The 17130-nt window shown below is 45.1% G+C and overlaps 1 protein-coding gene across 1 annotated transcript in view; it reads left to right on the top strand.

Moving 5' to 3' along the window:
- Nucleotides 1–17130, top strand: part of KCNJ6 (potassium inwardly rectifying channel subfamily J member 6) — a 270134-nt gene that overhangs the window by 235104 nt on the left and 17900 nt on the right. The window lies entirely within an intron of this gene.

Genomic DNA, 17130 nt, shown 5'->3' with positions numbered 1-17130 from the left:
ACCTGGGAGCCATCGCCAACAGGGAGGCCTTACCCATCACCAAGAACCAGGGGAAGGCCCTCGTGGGACACCGTCAGAGGCCAAGATTTACCAGCTGAACGGCAGTGGAAGCTCATTTTATATTCGAGTAAGACTTGCCACTTGACAGAGGATTCTCACAGCACTCCTTGTGTCCATCCGACCTGCGGCCTGCCTTCTCTCACACACACTCTCTCTCACACTCACACAGCCTGCGTGGAGATCACCTAAAATCTAGAAGTATCCTTCCTTGGACCAAAGAGTCTGTTGAGATTCTTGTAAAGAACAGCCAGTGAGTTCATTCAGCTTCTTTATAAATAACAGCAGAGCTGATTTGTGTGTCACCGTCAGGGACGCCATCTTTGAGAGGCGGGATTTTTGAAAGCGTAATTACTTCAGAAAGTCACCTGGCTGCCACTGCGGAGGGGGTTAGTCTAGGAGCTCCGGGGGTCACATCGCAGACCTGGGTATCAGTTACCCGCGTCGTTGCCGCTCACACGTGCACAGGGGCGCATGTACGTGTGCAAAGGAAGTGTGTTCAAGGACCAGGAGAGCGAGCTAAAATATGGCTCCACCCAAACATGTCTGGGGGACCTGACCTTCTTCTATCTCTTGGCTCCACTCGCTCTGGGCCGCCGCTGCCTCACACCCTCTCAGGCTCCAGTTCACTGGGGAAGGGCTGTGCCCCTTTTCTGTAGCTCCCCCATAAGTTCTGAGAACCCCTGAGACTGACTGAGGCCCCACAGGGCCTGTGGGGTGTCCATGCGGCTTGGTGGAGAGGATGAGAAGACGCTGGGGAGGCAAACCACACCCGCCCGCCACCTCCAGCCTCCTCCATCAGTCCGTCCTGTCCCTCAGGGAAGCCACTTCACGTGATAGGTTGTGCTCGTCCGTGGAGCAGGAGTGGCAAGCCTGCTGCTTCCCGGACTGGTTGAGAAAATGAGAGGAGACCAGCGTAAGGGGGAGGAAGGTGCGTGCTGGCCCTGACGGTGGGCCAAGGAGGCCACACCACCTGCCCAACCAAGGACACGGTCAGGGCTCTGACACCGACCAGGCCCCTGCTCCTGCACCTGCTGCATCCAGGGGCTGTGAGGCAGGGAATCTGTGTTGTCACCAAGAGACAGTATGTCAGGAGGGGTTATCAGAAGATGCCAACACTTTTTTTCTCGTTTGTCAATCCAGCAGAAAAATGTTCAATTGGGAAAGCAGAAGACAGCCAGAGTCACAGAGAAGAGCTTCCAGCAGCTTCTGCTGAGCACACCGAGAGGGGATGCTGGACTCATACTCACGTCTCACATCCCCAGCATCTTCACGGTGCCTAGAACATCACAGCACAGAGACACATGTGCTTGCTTCCACCACGAATGAGTGAATGAAGAAGCAAAAAGATGGAGGAGAAGCTAACACCCCAGGCACTGTGCTTGATGCTCGACATCCACAATCTCTGATGCTCATAAATATCCCACGAAGTGGAGTATCAGGTTCTGAGAGGCAGCAAAAGTGGTCCAAGGACATCTTGGCCGGAATTGCTACTGGGGCATCTGGTGTACCTGGCTCCAGATCCCTTTGGGGTCTCCATGCCTCAGCCACTCATCGTCATGGGGTCTGTGCTGGGTGGCATTATTTCACACACTGAGGACTGTCGTTTATAGAATAAATTCATCTGACCTACTTTTTCTGCAAGTTGTTTTAACTAAGAATGTGCTTCTGACTTCCTGTGGAAAGACTTTCAGTATATAAAGCAGGTCGTATATTCTCACCTTAAGCATGAAAAATGTTACATAGGAGAATAAGAGAGACAAGATAATTAAGGGAATACTAAACTAGAATTACACCAGAGCTGGAGCTGGAATACAGGAGAGATGTGGAAGAGGAGAATGCATCAATACTGACACAAGTCCCGTAATCCCATACATATCCATTTGCTCCCAAAACAAAATCCCACAGACTGGGGGGTCTTAAACAATGGAAAGAGATTTTCTCTTGATTCTGGAGACCAAAAGTCCAAGGCCAAAGTGTGAATAGGAGGGTTCCTTCCTTCCTTCTGGGAGTTGCTGGCAATCGTTGGTGCTCCTTGGCTTGTAGATGCATCACCCCAATCTCTGCCTGCATCTTCTCATGGTGTTCTTCCTCTGTGCATGTCTGTCTCTGTGCCTACATTTCTCCTTTTTATAAGGACACCAGTCATACTGGATTAGGGCTCACCCACCCTGATGACCACATTGTCATCTAATTACCTCCACAATGCCTCTATTTCCAGAGAAGGTCACATTCTGAGGTTCTGGGGGTTAGGACTCCAACATGTGAATTTTAGGTGGACACAATTCAACCCATAACACCATCTGTCCTAGAACAGAACACCAGTTGATGATAATAATTTCCCTAATACATCCAACTGCATTTGCTTTATTTTCTAAAGTACATTTAGAAAGCTTCCCTCTGTCTCTGTCATTCACTGTCCTTTCTCCTTCAAGTATGTTCGTTCCTCCCTTCCTCTGTCCTCCTATCCCATTAAGAGTGCATGGGTTTACAGCTATACCTGCAGCCTTCCACCCTTGTACCCCATGGCCCCTGGCACTGATGGTGACAAGGCACGCCTCCAGCTCAGCCACAGTCCCGACTCTGTAGCCTCAGAGCCTTGCCTTTAACCTTACCAGGACCCAACCCATTGATTTCACTCCCGATCCATCCTCACTTCCTCTCGTCACTTCTGTCTTTACCCTGCCTAAGTTACGTGGTCTGCCATTTCAATAAAATTCTTGGCCATAAGTTAAATCTTTCCTTCCCAACCTTTCATTGCTGTTGTGGCTACACCACTTGGAAACATGTCACCCCCAGAGGAAGCCAACCACTGACCTTCCCTGATTTGCACATCTCTGCTGGACAATCCCACATGCAAAATGGGTAAATGGGCATCACTACAAAATCATGGCACCCAACCTCACATGGCCCTTCAACACCATCCAGCAACACTACTGGATTTCTCTGGTCAACTTGCTCCACAAAGGCCACTTCAAATTTTCTGTACTCCTCCTCCCTTAGGAGATGATGGTATCTTTTACTTCATAAAAGAAATAGAAAATGTCAAATGGGCAGCTCCCAGTTCCCCCAAACAAGCCTACAAACATTCCTCCATCTCAATTCGTCCTTTCCTTTGCACCCATTGCCTCAGATAAGCTGTCCCTCCTTCTGTGGACATTGGTTCCTGACCCCATGCTTTGGATATCATCCCCTTTGTCCTTCTCCATAAACTCAGTTGACCAACCATCCCAGTTTATCCAAGGCCATTCTGGTTTCACACTGAGAGTCCTACGTGCCAGGACATGCCTCTGTCCTACACAAACCAGGGCAGATGATCACCCTAAAACCCTACAGATAATACCCTCTTTCTCCTGAATATTCAGGCTCTCCCTCGCCAAGAAATTCTTCACAATGGATGTAAATGTATTAGAGTCTCTCTTATTAAAATAAAACAAAGCAAAACAAAACCTTCCTGCTTCCACAACTCCATTTCTCTTTCTCTCTCTCCTCTGTATGAGCAGATTCTTCATGTGAATTGTCTATATCTCCTCCCTCCCTCTTTTTCTTGCCCATTCACACCTCAGCCCACTCCTTTGGTGTCTGAACCCACCACTCCACTGGTGCATCTCTTACCCAGCTCCCCAGGGACCTCAGTCTACCAATCCATTTAGCTGGTTCAGGTGTTCATTTAATTTATCTCGCCAGCAGATTTTGATGTTAATCACACTTTCCTCTGGGACTCCTCTCTTCCCCAGGCGTCTCTGACATCTAACTCTCCTGGCTTTTCTTCCCCTATTTTTCTCGGGATCTCATCCAGGGTCATAGTCTCATAACCAGTATGAAATGTCAGAGCTTCCCACAGCTCAGGCTAAGACCCCTGGCCCCCTCACTCTATTCTATCTTCAGTTTTCATCCCACTCATTTCAGTTGCCATATGCCAGTGACTCCCAAATTTACCACTAACCCAGGCCTGTCCTTGGAGTTCCAGAATGTTCGACCTAACAGCCCATTTGAAAGCTCCTCTTATAGCTTGAGTTTCAAGGGCACTGAAATCAACCTATCCAAAATAAATTCACAAACACCCCCAACTCCAGTCCTTTCCCTGGAGTCCACATGGTATTCAGTCACTCAATCCAGAAACCTAGCAGACATCCAGATACCTGCTTCTTCCCTGACACTATCTCCAATCCAGTATCAAGCTCAGCCCATTTCAACTCCTAACTATCTCTTGAATCTGTCCACTCTCTCCTTCTTATGACCTTTGCAATCTACCTGCCTCTAACTCTTGCCTAGACCATCAGGAAGGCTTCTAACTCCTCTCCCTGTGTCCACCCTTACTGTACCCCAACACACTGTGACACTGCAGCCCTTTTTGCCTTAATGAGGGTCCTTCTGTCTCCTTAAAACTCCTCAAATGACTTCTTATTCATGAGGTTCTTGGTAGGGGTAGGTCCCTAATGCATAGAAAAAACACTCACTGGGTCAAGTTCATGACACAATTTTTCACCTTCCTATTTAGTGACATAGAATAAACATATAGGAAATAAATGTGGCTAAATTGGAACCCAGGCTGGTTCATTTGGAAACAGACCTTTTAAAAATGTCAGCAAGAAGCAGCTGTTCAACCAAAGGCAATCGGGGATTTATGGCCGCATCTCTGTTGCTGTCATCCTCACCACCTTCCACTACAAAAATCCTAATCTCCAATTGATTTCATCATAGGATTTTTGTGGAGGTCTTTTGTGATATTAAAAAAAATCCTCTTTAATCTTCCTCAATTTCTCATTAATAATGTCTATTGAGAAGCATGTAATTGCAATGAATTCTGAGTGTGTGGAACAATATGAACAATAAGTGAAAATTGGAGGTGGCTGCCAGAGAGGAAAAGGCATCACATCTTCCTACTAGAAATCTCAGGGCTAAGATTCCTTGCATCAAATTTTTCTGACTTCCTCCACAATGGGTCATGGTTAGCCTGCAAGAAATGAAATGTAAATCAAGGGAAGGAAAAGGGAAAACACAGTGATATATGAACTTCTTTTCATAGGTGACCAGTTCTAGAAAGAAAGAAAGAAAGAAAGAAAGAAAGAAAGAAAGAAAGAATTAAACATTAAGAACCCAAAGTAACAAATCTAGTATGATGTGGCTCTAGAAGTGATCATTGCTGGGAAATAACAGGAAATAGGGAAGAAGGTTGATTTTCATCATTTTGTTGGGCTGAGAAAGGTCCCATGCATCCATGGCCTGGGAAGCAGCACAGTGAAATCAGGACGCTCTACTCCAAGAGAAGTCATTTGAAACATGTACCTATTGATGGTTTGGTCAGGAGGAAATGCTGGAAGACTAAAGTGAAATTATCCAGAAAGGAAAATAAATAATTCTCATTTTTGTGCCCCAATCTAAATATTAGCAAGATGACATCTCCCAGAGACCATGGACCAGTTCTGCAGGGTTGACAACTCAAGTGCTGATGGCCACGATGTGTGCCACCAGCATTTCCCAGAGGAAAGGCTGGGCCTCAGAGGTGAGTGGCCTCCCCCATCATTCCTCTGAGGAGGGTTCCAAGAGCTCACCAAGCAGGCAGCAGCTCAAAGAGGTTTGACCGAGGAAGCCGTGGGACAACCTTCTGCAGACAGAGTTGTCAGGCCTCAGCAATTCTAGCCCCCACCCTCATGGGCAAAGCCCCTTCCCTGTGAGCCCTTTCCTGGCCTTTACCCCCAAACCCTAGCTCTTTCTTGGGGCATTTTAATTCTTGTGAAGAGGTTTGAGAAAAGCAGAGAATGTGTTCAAAGATGCCACTCCTATGGGCTCCACTTTAGCCTGACATCCTCCGCCCCCCCCCCCCCAGGACTGTCAGAAGAGGCAGGGTCTGTGGCTGCCTCCACCCAGCTCATCGTGGGCTATTCCAGGCTGGAGGGGCCTCCTGGGCAGTCTCAGAACTGTCATAGACAATGAGCCTGGCATCTAACATATGGTGCTGGCCCAGACTTCAGGTCTCAGTTTGAGGTTCAGGAAACACAGGTTATCGCTGGTGGCACAGCTGCTTCCTCCCACTGTATTAACATAAACAAAGCCACAGACCCGCCTCTCTATTTCTACCAGGATGTTAACTGTTTTAAAACAGAGTGCGTCGATAGAAAATTTGAGATTCAGTAAGGCCAACAGGTCAGGAGACAGCTGTCCTTGAAAAGGTAGTCAGTTACTCACAGATCTCAAGAACACAGGGCACGGCACAGCACAGCAGACCACACAGGGAAGCATGAGGTTTGGTCAGGAGCGGGGATGGTAGGGGGGCAGGGCTGTGGAAAGAGCTTTTATTGTGGTTTCTGTGGGGAGGAAGGAGCGAGGCAGGGTAATCTGAATGACTTCAGTGGACTGAGGCATAGGAGCTCTCTGATACCTGGCCCCGGGGTGGTTAGGGCTCTCACCTGCCCTAATCACCTAACCCAGGAGTGTGAGTCCCAGAGCTGGTTGGGGTGCTGGCTCTAGATTTCTTGGTTTGTGTTTGCAAATCACTCTCACAGACAAACCATTTACTATTTATCAGTGGGGGCTGGCCAACCTTGGGGTGGCAGTTCCTCCAGGGTCGACAAGTCCCCAGATGTCAAGACATAGGAACACAGAAGATAAAAGATATGGTTAATACATTACCTCAGAACCAAGATCTTTCTGAAAGAGCCTCAAAGTATTGCTCCCCTGTCCCACCCTACCCCCCTACACAAACACAAACACACACGCCCCTCAGCCAAGTCTTGACATTTAATAGGACACTTCCTGAAAGGTCAAAAGACTCCCAGTATCCAAAGAAATGAGCTGAAGAGTAAGCATCCCATCAGCACCTTCACGATATAATAAGGACAACTACAATAGTCTATGCTTAAGAAATGGTGCCATGGCCTGGGAACATACCGAGTACTCTGTACTGTGCTAGATACTCATGAATTATTCCAAGAGTTGGCTTGTCTTCCTCACACTGGGACAGATGTGGGTTTCTATCCCTCCCCTTCCTCTGATCCAGGCACACAACCTAGGTCACTCTTGTGGGAGCCCCGCTATTAGGACTCGTCTAAATGGATGGCAAACATGCCGTGACCCGGAATCCTGGTACCTGCTGTTCCTGCTCTCAGGCACACTGCTGAACGTCCCCGGCATGCCTGCTGGAACATACCGGCCTCCCTCTGGGAGGAACAGTAAAATGAGATGGCAGAGATTAGCCCAAGGAGGAACACCGTGTGTCTTTCTCTCGTGCCTCCTTGCCTTAAAAGGCAGGGCCAAATAAATGATGAAGGTGCAAGAATATGGTATCAGCCAAGGAGAATACCAAGCTGGAGGTGTGACTACAAAATGATGGACTATTCGTGTCACTCCCACGACACAAAACTAAGTCAAGCCAGGACGTGGACACCTGGTGATGATCTGTGAGCCGAAGGATAAATCAAAGTGAGGGCTTATGTTGCCACACCAAGTTTTCATTTGTTCTTCAAAGATATTTGATTGTCCTTAAACATCAAAAACTCGTATTGGAAAAAAAAAAAAAAAAAAAAAAAAAAAAAAAAAAACTCGTATTGGAAACATCAGTCCTCCTTGGCTACATTTTTCACCCATAAATGGATTGGAATGAGGAACATAGAGATTAGGTGGTATATTTACTTTAAATCAATACTTCAAAACCAGACTTGGACCAGAGCAGGCTCTCATTTCTAACGGTATTACACATATGTCTACAAGGCCGGGCTCATTCAGAAGGCTTGCCTCACCCTCTACAAAGCAAACCAAATTTCTTGACAGGTCAGGAAAGATTCCAGATTTGGAGGAAGGATGTAGATTCATTAGTAGAGTCATATGCAGAATTTGCCACAATTTCATTAACTGTTCACGGTTAGTGGAAGAATGAAGACATCCCAACAGATCACAAGAAAGGTCGTAGCTATGACTAGATTTATGGACATCTTGGGACATTGCTGATGGTAAAACAGGATCAGATTTATGAGGAGGCTCTAGAAAGCGATCCTAAGTGTCTCCCACATGTTTTTGAGCCTCACAGCTGCCGCCAAAGGAGAGACTGTGCTCTACAGTTGCTACATTCCAGGGTGGCCCAGGTGGCGATGCCTCAGAATCTGTTGAACAAAAGCTCACTTATGGCATGTGGTTCAGTCAATCCAACATCACCAATGTCCAAACCTTTATAAACATGCAGGATGCAACTACACTTTTCCAAAATTTGCCCAAAATTTCAACGTAAGATCACATTTATTGAACAGCCCATAAGAAGATATCTTTGCTCTCATGAATACATTGTCTCTGTTATATTACCTTTCTGGCACTGGATTTGTGAATCTGACAAGTAAAGATCTTACTTGTTTTTAAAAGTCCACTTTTGGGGCACCTGATTGGCTCAGTCAGTGGAGCGTGCAACTTTTGATCTCAGTGTCATGAGTTCGAGCCCCATATCAAGCATAGAGATTACTTTATGAAAGATAAAAAATAACTTTTTTGCTTTTTTAATAATTTTTTTGCTCGATTGCTTTGGTTAAAAATCTACTACAGTCTGTTTTTCTAAAGAAAAATGCCTGTTTTCTTGCAGTGGCAGGTTCTCACACCTGCTCCTTCCTTTGTCCATCAATTCTCCTCCCCTGTGGGAAGGACATCTTGCAATCTTTTTGGGAAAACCAGGACAGAAGGGAGAATGGGAAGTTTGGTTATTGTTTTACCGGATGTTGTCAACTTTGGGAAGAGTTCCAAACAGGATCAGGGCATTTCCTTATTTTTCCAGTTTTATTGAGATATAACTGACATGCAGGACCTTAGTATAAAGTGACATACATAGGACACCTGGGTGGCTCAGTGGTTGAGTGTCTGCCTTCGGCTCAGAGTGTGATCCCGGGGTCCTGGGATCAAGTCCCACATCAGGCTCCTTGTGGGGAGCCTGCTTCTCCTTCTGCCTGTGTCTCTGCCTCTCTTTGTGTGTCTCTCATGAATAAATAATCTTTTTTTAAAAACATAAATAAAGTGACATACATAAATTGTGGAACGTTTACCAAAGTTTAGTTAACATTCATCATCTCACATAGATTACTCCTCCAAAAAAGAAGAAGAAAGGAAAGGGGGGAGCTTTTTCCCTTGTGATGAGAACCCTTAGGATCCACTTTCTCAACTTTCAACCACTCCTTACAGAGGGGGTAACCATTGTCATCATGTTAGCATTACATCCGTCGTACTTTTTGATCTTGTAACTGCAAGTTTGTACCTTTGGACCACCTTACTCCAGTTCCCCCATGCCCACCCCATCCCCCTGGTAACTGCAGACCTGACCTCTTTTTCCATGACTTGGGTATTTTGTTTTGTTTTCATTCCACACTTAAGTGAGATCACAGGGTAGTTGCCACTCCTAAGGCACTTCCCTGTGACAGGCTACAAACAAGGCAGGGTAGAAATGGGCCCTCTGAGAACGTGGAAAGGACATGACTCCACAGATTAAGCAAATGTGGCTCTGGAGGTGCAAAGTTAACAAACATAGTAAAAACACAGACAACTATGAAAAAGCAATAAACGTGAACTATGTCTAGGCCAGGCCTAAGCTCTACTTAATTTTTAGATATGGTTCCCCAGTCTATGCCTGCTTCTGAAATTCAGATTCACAAGCCTAAAGGAAGTCAGGAGGAGGGATTTTACATGTTCTGCTCCCTTCCCACATGCAAACCATCCAGTTGCTAAAAAGGGTCAAGTTGTACACATGCATCTTAGAGGCAAAGACAAATCTCAGTTTGGGAACTAAAGATGGCTTAATAGGTGTTGATGACTTTGTACATTTGCCACATCAAATGCATGTCAGCCAACGGTCTCCCCTCACTGTGCTGCCCTCACAGACACCGAGACAGCGGGCAAAGAGACCTAAGGGACCTGAGGCCAGGAGTACCCACAAGATGTCAAATTTAGCTTTTCTGCAAGTGTCTAGTTCTAAATGGGATCTGCCTTAGTCCAGAGTTTGTGTGCGAGTGATACACGGAAGCTTCAAGACACATGGTGGGTCTCACTAACCTGAAGTATCCCCCTTCTTTGGGGCCCAGGTAGAGGCATCTTTGTCCAGGAGGCTTCCCAGGCAGCCAGCCCCACTGTATTTAGGCTAGTGCTTTCCCTGGGCTGCTTGTCTTAGCCTTGATAATGTGTAGCCTCCACCATCCATTATGTTTTCCACAGAGGGCATTCTCTCTCCAACTAGACTCACGCCATTGTAAGAGTTATCAGTGTATGAACTACTGGTTATATTTTGTCATTCTTTCTTATTCCTTTAGTTCCCCCAAATCTTTATTGAGCACTGACCATGCCCCACATTGCACCTAGTTCCAGAAACACAAGCCAGGCACAGTTCCTGCTTGTCACGGTATTTATGTTCTATCAGCAAGAAGTCTCACGGGGGACAGGTGGGGTGTGATGGCAGGTGTGACAGAGAGACCTAACTCAGTGTGGACATCAGGAAGGGCCTGCTGGAGAGGGGGTGTACAAGTCAGGCAGGTGAAAGGAGGCCATCAGGCAGGGGAGCAGAGACCCAGAGAGACTGCATAAGAACTTTGGACCTTATGTTAGGAGCAATAGGAAGTCACTAGAGGCTCTAGGCGAGACGCAGATATAATCAGATCTGCTTTGTTCCAAGGTCACTCTAGTGTCAGGAGAAGAAAAGAGAGAAGAGAAGAAAGGCTGAAGGCAGAAACTGCTGCTAGAGATGAGGGTGGTGTGGGCCAAGGTGGTGGCCATGGTGATGGGGAGAGAAAGAAGCTGAGACTCAAGATATATTTCAGATGCAGAATCAACTATACGCATCAAGTGATTGGATGTCGATGGTACCATTGACTGGAATTGGGAATCTGGGGCAAGGGGCAGGTTTGGAGGAAAAGGTGATATCCATTGCACATGTGCAGTTAGGGGCAGGGAATGAGACACCCAAGGGAAGCTGGGTGAATGTACGGATTTGGAGATCAGACATGAGGTTTGGGTTGGAAGTTAGAAAGTCAGCAGCTCATGAAATCATATGAATAAACTAGATCAACCAAGGAAAGGGTGTAGACAGAGGACCTCAGAGCTCCAGAGAAAGGACTGAGAGGCCAAGAGGACTTAGAAGGAGGAGACGGCCAGCAGGGTCAGCTGCAGAGCCAGCTCAATGAGCTTGCTGGTAGTAGGAGCTCCAAGACCACTTCATTCCTAGAAGACCTAACAGCCAAGCAGATGCCTGTTGCAGTTCAGCTCCACCTAAGGTTCTGGTTTTGTGAAGGGCTAGTAGTAGGATGAGATCATCATCTAGGGTTTGCCTCAACTATTTTTAACTCTTGATTGTCCCACAAAGAATGTAGTCAGTGGCTCATGTAAGTTTTAGTCTTCTCAAAAACACAAACTTTTTTTAAATCTTTTTTTTTAAGATTTTTATTTTATTTATTCATGAGAGACACAGAAAGAGAAGCAGAGACTAGAGGGAGAAGCAGGGAGCCCAATGCGGGACCTGATCCCAGGACTAGGATCACGCCCTAAGCCGAAGGCAGACACTCAACTGTGAAGCCACCCAGGTGTCCCTACAAACATATTTTTAACACCAGAGAGTTAACATGCTGGGACAAGAGCCCACTGGTCCATCAAAATGGCCCATCTGGACACCCTTGACTCATCAGAAAGATCCTAAGTGTCTTACTAAAACTGTATCCCACTCACCGCCCCCCATCTCTATATTGTCCTAGTTATCAAACTCAAAACCTAAAGATTTTACAAGAATCTTAAAGTCAGTTCAAATAAGATATTTATGTTCAACTATACAAAGAGTAAGACAATCACGTGAGCCTTATAAACCCTCCAGAGGGCACTCTTAGGATCACAGACTCTGCTTTTTTGTTCTAAGATAAAGGCATTTTCATTATAAATGTCATTTTTTGTTTTATTTGGGAAAGGATAAATTCTAAGAATGTTAAGCCAACTTTTAAAAACTATGTCCAAGGAGAGGTTACAATTTATGGACGCGACACTCAGATAAGTAGGAATAGAACTCACTTTGTTTCTCTGTGACTGAAATTAACTCTGTTCTTAAGCCCCCTGTTACCTAGTAGAGAAAAAAAAAAAAAAGCATACATTTGCCAGTTAAAGGTAACTTAGTCACTTCCAGCTTTAAATGTGGTTAATTCAGATCCAAAGTCCAAAGTATCCCTCAAAAAAAACAAAAAAAAAAAACAAAACAAAAAAAAAAAAAACCAAAGTATCCCTCAAAAAGTTCCCCTCTCCCACCGCAAGAACCATCGGTATTGAGGTGGGTTACACACCATTTTGGCATTGGGGGGGGGGGGGCCGTGTTCATCCTGCCTGTGTGCTGTCCCCACAAGGTCTTTGGGGTGTCATGTGTGCCCACCAAGCCCCTGGATTAGAAGGTGCTGGGTGCCTCTCCCCACCGGTCCTGCCACTGCCTCCATGCGATTCACACACACACTCCCGCGTGCACACTCGAGGGCACACACACTTGCACGCACACAAGGGTAGCTCGTAGAAGCACAAAAACGCATGTGGATACACACTAATATACGTGCACCGTACGCTCACATGCACGCGTACCCACACATACACTCACTCTGGGGCCAGCCCCAGGCCACCGACCAGACACACCTCATTTAAATGGTTGACAATTTTTTTTAAAGGATGACAAAAGCAAATCCTAAAAGGAAATAAAATACAGAAACAAATGAACCTAACGAGACATAAAATAAATGATATCGCCACAGAGAAAAAAGAATGCGTCCAAGTACCTTTTGAACACAGTACTTTGATTATACTACCTCTAGGGGGAATGTTCTGAGATGAAATAGAAGGGCAAAGAAACTTAATTTTGCCTCACAAGTTTGTGCTTGATAGTGTCAGCACCTGTGGGGTTCTTTTAAAGGATGATTTATACAGATCATAAGGGGTACTGTACTACCATCATTCTCCTTCCTTCCAGAAGAAAATCAGATGACTTTAAAAGGAAAGTGAGGGATCCCTGGGTGGCGCAGCGGTTTGGCGCCTGCCTTTGGCCCAGGGCGCGATCCTGGAGACCCGGGATCGAATCCCACGTCGGGCTCCCAGTGCATGAAGCCTGCTTCTCCCTCTGCCTGTGTCTCTGCCTCTCTCTCTCTCTCTCACTGCGTGCTTATCATAAATAAATTAAAAAAAAAAATAAAAGGAAAGTGAGTTTTATAAGAGGATGTTTATAAGAGGGTCCTTCTTGCTGGCTTGTAGACAGCCACCTTCTCGTGGCATCCTGGTCGGGCCTTTTCCGTGCGTGTATGCAGGAGAGAAAGCCCTCTGGTGTCTCTTCCTCTTGTAAGGACAACAATCCTATTGAATTAGGGCTCCACGCTTACAACTTCATTTAGCCTTATTTATATCCCTAAAGTCCAAATACAGTCACATTACAGTGTTAGGGCTTCAACATATGAGTTTTAGGGGCACACAGTTCAGTCCATAACACCACGTTATCTAGGAAAGTTACTTAAACTTTCTTTGCCCTACTTTGCTCACATGTGAGATTAGACATCATAACAAGGCTGCTGCACGGAGTGAATGGTTGATGCATTCCATGCCTGACAATAAACACTCAACAAATAGCGTTTATTATTTAATTCAATATTTAATTTGTGAATTTTATCAACTACTTTGCTGAGAGTAGGAGTACTCACATAGAATGTCTTCTTTTAGACATTAAGAAAATGCACATTTCAATTTATTTTTCCATAACTGGAGGCGAACCTCACTGGCCCTCCAATATTTGGGTAGCGGAAGCGGTACAACTGTTTGTTGAAGGGGCTTTAAACCTGAGTGTAAGGCAGGACTCACTGTAATTTAAATAATCAGCAGTTGGCTGAACCGACTGAATTAAAATTTTTATTACACTATGGCAGCAATTACACTATACTGCTTCTTTTTTGACACTGAGCTTGGTAAATCACCAACATTTTTCTCCCACACAAACACTTATAAACGTAAGTGCAGAACACTTTATTACTGTGCTAATTCAGTGCAGTTCTTACTGAGAATAGCAAGGAGTAAAGAGAAGCATCCCATCATTTCGCCAGTATCTGAAATAAAAAGGCAGAGTATCTATAGTCAATTCTTTGTTTCTGAATATTGACAATATGTATTGATTGATTTTGCAGTATTCAAAAGTGGTGATGGTGGTTTATATCCATCTAATTTTATTGGAATCATGTTCTCCAGGCAGTTTTGATGCATTATCTATCTACAGAGTGAATACATCTGGCTTTATGCAGGGGACTCTCTCTTGAGGATGGTTTTCATCATATTGGTATTCCGCTCAAAACATTTCCCATCATAATTTGCTGCTGTGAATCTAAAAATAGGGCTTTGCCTGTTAAATCCTCATCTTGCCGGGCCTGACCCTATGTTTGCTCAGTTGCTACGACAGATTCCTTAGCTGTGCTGCAGTCTGGTTTCCTGGTTTCTAAATAAATCAGGCTTTGCTTCCACCACCAATAACATGCGCTCCCTCCCCTCCACTCCTTACTCTTCCATAGTCTTACTCAAGGAGTGAAATGGCCACCAAAAAGATGGCCCACGTCTAATCACTTCCCTGCAGATTAAACTCGTAGAAGATTAACCAGAGATCCAAACAGAGAAGCTCTCGGTGGAGAAATTATGAAATGAAAGAATTTTTAAAAGATACACACACACGCACGCACGCACGCACACACACACTGTGTGCCCAAGGCTGTCCTTGGGCTTGTGGAAATAATTTAGGCTAGACAACCCTGCTATGAAAATCAAGCATCGCCTTCCCAAGCATAAAGTCAAAGGCAGGGGCACCTGGGTGGCTCAGTGGTTGAGAGTCTGCCTTTGGCTCAGATCATGATCCTGGGGTCCTTGGATCGAGTTCTGCATCGGGCTCCCCGTGGGGAGCCTGCTTCTCCTTCTGCCTGTGTCTCTGTCTCTCTCTGTGCATCTCTCATGAATAAATAAATCTTTAAAAAATAAAAAACAAAATAAATACAGTCAAAGACATGCCTGGACCTGAGAACACTCCAGAAGACCTCTTCCTCCCCTAGTCCCATCTTGCCTCATGCCATCTTGCAGTGACATCTGCACCTTTCAGCGTCTTCTCATTTCTTTTGAGACTGTGAGGACAGATTGCCTAGGGATGTAATTTGGACCAATCTCACCAGAGGTGTGTCTATTTTCTTAGATTTTTCAAAAAACCAATGTTTGCCTTTATAGATCCTCTGTTTTCTATTTTATTAATTTACACGCTGGTCTTTATTGCCTATTTCCCATGGGTTCATCCTATTGTTGCTTTTAATTTTTCTCTTTGAGTAGAGCTGACATACGATGTTATGTTACAGGTGTGCAATATAGTGATGCAGCATCTCTATACCCTGTTGTTCCTTTTCTACTTTAAGTTGGATACTCTGCACATTCATTGTCAGACTTCCTTCTTTTCTAATATAAGAATTTAGACCTATACATTTTTCTCACTTTCCATGTATCCCATAATTATGACATTTAGAATTTCAGTATCATTCCATACCAAGTCTTACTGAATTTCAATAGGGTTTCTTCCTTGGTGGACACTGTTTAGAAATGTGATTGTATATTATGGTAATTTCTAAGATTCTTCTTTTTGTTTTCTGTCTTGTGCATGTAAAGCTTGGGACTTGTATCAATTCATGCACAGGATTCTCTTCCCAGTTCTGTCCTCTGCAGGATTCCCCACCTTTTTCAGCTCCCAGAACCCCACTGCTCAGTCTTCTGTCTAGAAAGACAGGATTTCTCTCTGGAATGCTAGCCCCTTGTGCTCTGCATGGTTGCACACACTCAGGTCACTCGCAGAGTAAAGCAGTGAGAAATGAGAAAAACACCACCCAAACTCTTTGTCCACACTCCCCTTTCCCAGTCCTCTGGCTAGAAAGATTTTTCCGCAGGCTTTTGGTGCCTATAGCACGCTGTATGCAGAGCAGTTCCCAATGGGGCAGCATGGAAGGCTGGGGAACATAACGAGGACTCCTCACTCATTCTCTGGCTCAGAGGGGCACCTTGTCCCAGTGCTCTGGTCAGAAGGACAGGGTTTCTTCACCAGATTTTGTTGTCAGTACCTGCTGCCCAGTTCTGTGCCAGGGCTACTCTCAGATGATGCCAGATGATGAAAAAGGAAAAAGGGAAACGGGAAAATCAAGAAATGTACCCCCTAAGAAGTCAATCTTCATGTTTGGTACCCCTCTCCTTCTTCCTGCTGTATTAGACTTCCCAGAGTCTTTGGGTGGAAGGTTTTGTCTAGAGAAGTTACTTGTTTGTATCCAGCAGGAGAGAAAAGCTGTCCTCACACCATTTTTACCAGAACCAGAAGTGCCATCCCTTACTTTTTTAGTGGAACTTACTTTTGATTGAAATTATGAATTTTGTAATTTTCCAGCAACTGGTTTGTATTTTAGCTGAGGGTCCTTCACAAATAGACTGGCATAATGCTGGAAGCAGACCCCTCCCACTTTCCTTTCTAAGGACTCACAAACCATCTTTCGAGTTAATAATACATCTCAGACATTTCCAATCAACAAAATTTCTGAATTAAGCTGTTTCACTAGTTTCCTTGAGTTGAGTCTTTTCACTTGACAATCAGTATTTATTGGGAAGCTACAGTGCTGAAGATCTGTGGTAAATGTTAGGAACCTGAAAATAAACAAGACCAATGAGCCCCAGCGCGATCACAACTCAACAAGGGAAACAGACACTTAGAGGTAATTTCAAATGATGGGATAAGGTGCCACTGGAGTGTTGAGGGGACCTTGAGCTCAACAGTTCCAGCTAAGGACTGGTCAGTCTCAGAGTGCTCCAGAAAGGACATGATAAATTAGTTAGATCTTCAAAGATGAGCAGGATCCCACCAGGGGAAGGATACTCAAAAGTACAAATGCAAATGGCAAGACAGCCAGTATGCCCAGAGAGTGGAGGAAGCCCAGAACCCGAGATAAGATTTCTTCACATTTTGCTCTTCACCAAAGGAAGCATCTTTTTCCCAGAGGGAACTTTACTCACTAAAAAAAAACTACTGCAGGGGACTCTATGATGATATTCCTGATA

Source organism: Canis lupus, chromosome 31 (assembly GCF_003254725.2).
Source record: "Canis lupus dingo isolate Sandy chromosome 31, ASM325472v2, whole genome shotgun sequence".
Lineage (NCBI taxonomy): Eukaryota > Metazoa > Chordata > Mammalia > Carnivora > Canidae > Canis > Canis lupus.
This window is presented reverse-complemented; position numbering and strand designations above follow the sequence as displayed.